We start from the raw sequence: 6,492 nt of genomic DNA on the forward strand, positions 1-6,492 counted from the left end.
TAAGCTCCCAAAGTGCTGGGATTACAGGCGTGAGCCACCGCACCTGGCCCCTTCTGTTACTTTTCTTTTTCTTTTCTTCTTTTTTTTTTTTGAGACATGATCTCACTCTGTGGCCCAGACTGGAGTGCAGTGGTGCGATCTCAGCTCACCACTACCACCTCTGCTCGCCAAGGCTCAAGTGATTCTTCTGCCTCAGCCTCCTGAGTAGCTGGGATTACAGGCGCATACCACTACAGCCTGGCTAATTTTTGTATTTCTAGTAGAGACAGGGTTTTACTATGTTGGCCAGGCTGGTCTTGAACTCCTGACTTCAAATGATCCACCTGCCTTGGCCTCCCAAAGTGCTGGGATTACAGGCATGAGGCATGATGCCCAGCCCTATTACTTTTCAATAACAAAAATTAATAAAGGAATTTCTAAAATACTGAACAGTATATGGCTTTACTTTTCAAATTAGAATTCTCATATTTTTTAATTTTAATTTTATTTATTTTGAGATGGAGCCTCACTCTGTCGCCCACGCTGGAGTACAATGAGGCGATCTCAGCTCACTGCAAACTCCACCACCCAGGTTCAAGAGATTCTCCCGCTTCAGCCTCCTGAGTAGCTGGGATTACAGGCACCCACTGTCATGCCCAGCTAATTTCTGTATTTTTGTAGAGGCGGGGTTTCACCATGTTGGCCAGACTGGTCTTGAACTCCTGACCTCAGGTGGTCTGCCCTCCTTGGCCTCCCAAAGTGCTGAGATTTCAGGCATGAGCCACTGCACCGGGTCTCAAACCAGAATTTTTAAAACGCCACTAATGTGGGATATACACACTGGATTTTCCCACACAAGAGAGAGCCCCACCAGGTTGACTTCCCTAACTGGCTTTTCAGCGGGCCCTGGAAAGCTTCTCGCTCCACCCTGAGCACATACTGGAACAGCTTGTAAACATGTCAAAGAAAAGGGGGATTCCATCCTCACCTGCTCATAAAGTCAGGTGTCCTCAGTCAGGCACAGTGGCTCAAGCCTGTAATCCCAGCACTTTGGGAGGCCGAGAGTGGGGGCGAATCACTTGAGGTCAGGAGTTCGAGACCAGCCTGTCCAACATGGTGAAACCCCATCTCTCTTAAAAAATACAAAAATTAGCCGGGTGTGGTGGCATGTGCCTGTAATCCCAGCTACCCGGGAGGCTGAGGCAGGAGAATCACTTGAACCCGGGAGGTAGAGGCTGCAGTAAGCCAAGATCACGCCATTGCACTCCAGCCTGGGCCACAGAACGAGACTCTGCCTCAAAAAAAAAAAAAAAAAAAAAAAAGTCAGGTGTCCTAACCAGCAAGTTGATGGTGACTTAGTTTATGGTGACTGAGGACTGGGATTCTCTGAGAGAAGCAGAGATAGCACTGACTTCTCAAAAGGCCCATCACCATCACACTGGGCCTCAGTGTGCCCCTCTATAAAATGAGAGTTGTAACCGTCCCTATCTCATAGCATAGAGCCCGTTCTTTTTTCTTTCTTTCTTTTTTTGAGACAGTGTCTCGCTCTGTTGCCCAGGCTAGAGTGCAGTGGTGCAATCATGGCTTACTGCAGCCTCACCCTCCCAGACTCAAGTGATCCTCCTGCCTCAGCCTCCCAAGTAGTTGAAACCATAGTATGTGGCACCACACCTGACTGTATTTTCATTATTATTATTTGTAGAAGCAACAGGGTCTCACTACGTTGCCCCAGATGGTCTTGAACTCCTAACCTCAAACGATCTTTCTGCCTCGGCCTCCCAAAGCACTGGGATTGTAGGCATGCATCACCACATCCTGCCTCCTATTCTAAGAGCTCAGGAAATGGTGAACTTTCTAATTATGAATCAAGGATATTCTTGATTCTATATAATCAGAACCAAATGCAGAAATAAACTTCCTGCTGAGGCTGCAATCATCTCTAGTGAATCTCAATTTCAAGTGTTTGGGGCTCTACCCATCCTTAACACTCACCAAAGGGACCCTCATATATACATTCATAAGAAACAAAGGCCGGGCACGGTGGCTCACGCCTGTAATCCTAGCACTTTGGGAGGCCAAGGCGGCCAGATCACTTGAGGTCAGGAGTTCAAGACCAGCCTGGCCAACGTGGTGAAACCCCATCTCTACCAAAAATATTAAAAATTAGGCCAGGCGCGGTGGCTCACACCTGTAATCCCAGCACTTTGGGAGGCTGTGGTAGGCGGACCATGAGGTCAGGAGATCAAGACTATCTTGACTAACACAGTGAAACCCCGTCTCTACTAAAAATACAAAAAAAAACCAAAAAACAAAATTAGCCCAGTGTGGTGGCGGGCGCCTGTAGTCCCAGCTACTCGGGAGTCTGAGGCAAGAGAATGGCGTGAACGCAGGAGGTGGAGCTTGTAGTGAGCAGAGATCGCACCACTGCACTCCAGTTCGGGCGGTAGAGCAAGACTCCATTTCAAAAAAAAAAAAAAAATTTAGCCAGGTGTGGTGGCGTGCACCAGTAGTCCCAGTGACTTGGGAGGCTAAGGCAGGAGAATTGCTCGAACCCAGGAAGTGGAGGTTGCAGTGACGGAAGATCGCACCACTGCACTCCAGCCTGGGCAACAGAGTGAGACTCCATCTCAAAAAAAAAGAAAAAAAGAAAGTCACACTTGAAAATGCTTGGTGCTTTTTTTTTTTTTTGAGATGGAGTCTCGCTCTGTCACCCAGGCTGGAGTGCAGTGGCGCGATCTCGGCTCACTGCAAGCTCCGCCTCCCGGGTTATGCCATTCTCCTGCCTCAGCCTCCCGAGTAGCTGGGACTACAGGCGCCCGCCATCTCGCCCGGCTAATTTTTTTGTATTTTTTTAGTAGAGACGGGGTTTCACCGTGTTAGCCAGGATGGTCTCGATCTCCTGACCTCGTGATCCACCCGTCTCGGCCTCCCAAAGTGCTGGGATTACAGGCTTGAGCCACCGCGCCCGGCCGCTTGGTGCTTTTACTGTGAGATGATGAGCTCATGAACTCAGCATATGTTAGCATGAAGATGGTGCTTCTGGATGAGGATCTTTAAAGAATGTTTGTGGAGGCCGGGTGTGGTGGCTCACGCCCCTAATCCCCGCACTTTGGGCAGCCGAGGAGGGTGGATCACGAGGTCTGGAGTTCGAGACCAGCCTGGCCAATATGGTGAAACCCCATCTCTACTAAAAATACAAAAATTAGTTAGGTGTGGTAGTGCGTGCCTGTAGTCCTAGCTGCGCGGGAGGCAGAGGCAGGAGAATCCCTTGAACCCAGGAGGCGTAGGTTGCAGTGAGCTGAGATCCTGCCACTGCACTCCAGCCTGGGCGACAGAGCAAGACTCTGTCTCAAAAACAAAACAAAACAAAGAATGTTTGTGGAGTTGATGCCAATAGATATGCATAAAATCAGTTTTTTTTCCCTTTATTATTATTATTATTAATTTTTTGAGACGGAGCCTCTCACTGCCGACCGGGCTGGAGTGCAGTGGTGCCATCTCGGCTCACTGCAACCTCTACCTCCCAGGTTCAAGCAATTCTCCTGCCTCAGCCTCCCAAGTAGCTGGGATTACAGGCACCCACCACCACGCCCAGCTAATTTTTTGTATTTTTAGTAGAGGTGGGGTTTCACTATGTTGGTCAGGCTGGTCACAAACTCCTGACCTCATGATCTACCCACCTTGGTCTCCCAAATTGCTGGGATTAAAGGCATGAGCCACCACACCTGGCCTATTTTATATATATATATATATTTTTTTTTTTTTTGAGACAGACTCTCGCTCTGTTGCCCAGGCTGGAGTGCAGCAGCGCAATCTTGGTTCACTGCAAGCTCCACCTCTTGGGTTCATGCCATTCTCCTGCCTCAGCCTCCCGAGTAGCTGGGACTACAGGTGCCCACCACTACACCCGGTTAATTTTTTGTATTTTTTTTTTTTAGTAGAGACAGGGTTTCACCGTGTTAGCCAAGATGGTCTCGATCTCCTGTCCTCGTGATCTGCCCGCCTTGGCCTCCCAAAGTGCTGGGATTACAGGTGTGAGCCACCATGCCCAGCCCTATCACATATATATTTAAGACAGGGTCCCATTCTGTCACTCAGGCTGGAGTGCAATGAATGGCAGGATCATGGCTCACTGCAGCTTCAATCTCCCAGGATCAAGCGATCCTCCTGCCTCAGCCTCCCGAGTTGCTGGGACTACAGGTGCATACTACTATAACTGGCTAATTTTAAAATTTTGTGTAGAGATGGAATCTTGCTGTATTGCCCAGGCTGGTCTCAAACTCCTAGGCTCAAGTGATCTTCCTACCTCGACTTCTTAAAATGCTGGGATTATAGGCATGAGCCATTGCGCCCAGCTAGTTTTTTCCTTTAAAAATCACACTGCTGACCAGGCGCAGTGGCTCACACCTGTAATCCCAGCACTTAGGGAGGCCAAGGCAGGTGGATTACCTGAGGTCAGGAGTTCGACACCAGCCTGGCCAACATGGTGAAACCCCGTCTCTACTGAAAGTACAAAAATTAGCTGGGCGTGGTGGCACACGCCTGTAATCCCAGCTACTCGGGAGGCTGAGGCAGGAGAATTGCTTGAGCCTGGGAGACGGAGGTTGCAGTGAGCTGAGATCATGCTACTGCACTCCAGCCTAGCGGAGAGAACGAGACTCTGTCTCAAAAAAAAAAAAAAAAAAAAAAAAAAAAATACACTGCAAAAGAATATTAATGACATGAAAAAAATACTTGGGAAATTGTGACATGAGAAAAACAGGTTACAATATAGCATGCCAAGTATGATTCCTTCTCTGATAAAAATATAAATATGTGCATATTTGCATTTTTTTAAGGTCTTTCAAAGGTTATTGAGGAAGAGGACAAATTTGCAGGGGATTTTTATTTCATTCCTTGGGCATTTTGGTATTTTCCAAATATTTTATGATGATTATTGCCTTTGTCCTCTAACCAAAATCAAGAAACGTATCTTAGTTAAAATGTCACTGCTGGATATAAAATGTACATTGAGAAAAGAATTATTCCTCGAAATATTTTCAAACTTTATCTGAGCAGTTAGGTCAGGGCTGGGCGTAGTGGCTCACACCTGTAATCCCAGCACTTTGGGAGGCTGAGGCAGGAGGATTGCTTGAGGCCAGGAGTTCCAGACCAGCCTGGCCAACATAGCGAGACCTCGCCTCTCCAAAAAGTTTAAAAATTAGCTGGGCATGGTGGTGCGCACTTGTAGTCCCCACTACTCAGGAGGCTGAGGTGGGAAGATCGCTTGAACCCAGGAGGTAGGGGCTGTAGTGAGTTGTGATGGTGCCACTGCATTCCAGCCTGGGCAATAGCAAGACCCCGTCTCAATAATAATAATAATAGGCTGGGACCTACCAGATATGAGGGGGGGGGCCGGGGTTTGACCTGACCTCTGACCTCTGGGCAGTCAGGTAGGCATGCCGCCATCTCTGACCCACATCTGCCACTTGGCTTTCGGGCTCCATCCGACTGCATACCTGCAGTGTGTCTCAGTCAGACCGGCAGCAGCATGGCCTCACCCAGGCGGGCCTCAGCCTGCAAGACAGGTTTGTCTGCCCCAGCCCCTAAACTCAGAGGCCGGCTCCTGTGGGTAAGAGGGGAGCAAAGAGGTCAGGGCTAGGTCAGGGCCCCGACCCCTTGAGGGACAGGCAGCCATTCGATGGCTGCTGCCCCCACACCCCCAGGTGACTGCATCCCACCTCGGCCTCTAACCCTCCACGGCTCTCCAGCGCCCTCCTCACCTCACACTGAGGGGCCGGTGTGGCTGGGCCCCTTGCCACCTCTCCAAGTATCTCTCTCTCTCCTGCTCCACTGAGCCAAGCTCTCTCTCTCACCATCTGAGATCACAGAATAGAAACAAGAAACTATGTTATATAGCAATCAAGCGGAGCACATGCCTCTGACTACATCCACTTTTGCGTACACTCCTTCCACGAGGGCAAGTGGGGTTTTATTTTTTTAACTAAAATCTAAAAACTCACACCCCTGCCCTTTCCTCAGGCGTCCCGCGCCCACTGATTCCTCCTCTCTGGTCACCTTGTCCTTGGCTAGTGTTACAAAAATGGCTACAAACTTCCTGGGAATCAGATAATAAAGCTTACAGGAACTCTTCCCAGATTTAAAAGAGCTTAATAAATAAATAGATAAATAAAGCTTACCTTCTAGAGGGGAAAATAGATAAAACCAATAAGAAAAACACATGTCAGAGGCTAACAAGTGCTAAGGAAAAAAATAAAAGAATGAAAAGCAAAACAAAAACCTAGCCAGGGCGGGGCGCAGTGGCTCAAGCCTGTAATCCCAGCACTTTAGGGGGCCAAGGTGGGAGGAACGCTTGAGGAGTTCGAGACCAGCCTAGGCTACATAGTGAGAACCCCCCCGTCTCTACAAAACAGTAAAAAAAATTTTTAATTCACTGGCCATGGTGGCAAGCGCCTGGATCACAGCAGCTCAGGAGGCTGAGGCAGGAGGATCACTTGAGCATGGGAGGTTGTG

The sequence above is a fragment of the Trachypithecus francoisi genome, unplaced genomic scaffold (assembly GCF_009764315.1).
Source record: "Trachypithecus francoisi isolate TF-2019V2 unplaced genomic scaffold, Tfra_2.0 Lachesis_group12, whole genome shotgun sequence".
Taxonomy (NCBI): Eukaryota; Metazoa; Chordata; class Mammalia; order Primates; family Cercopithecidae; genus Trachypithecus; species Trachypithecus francoisi.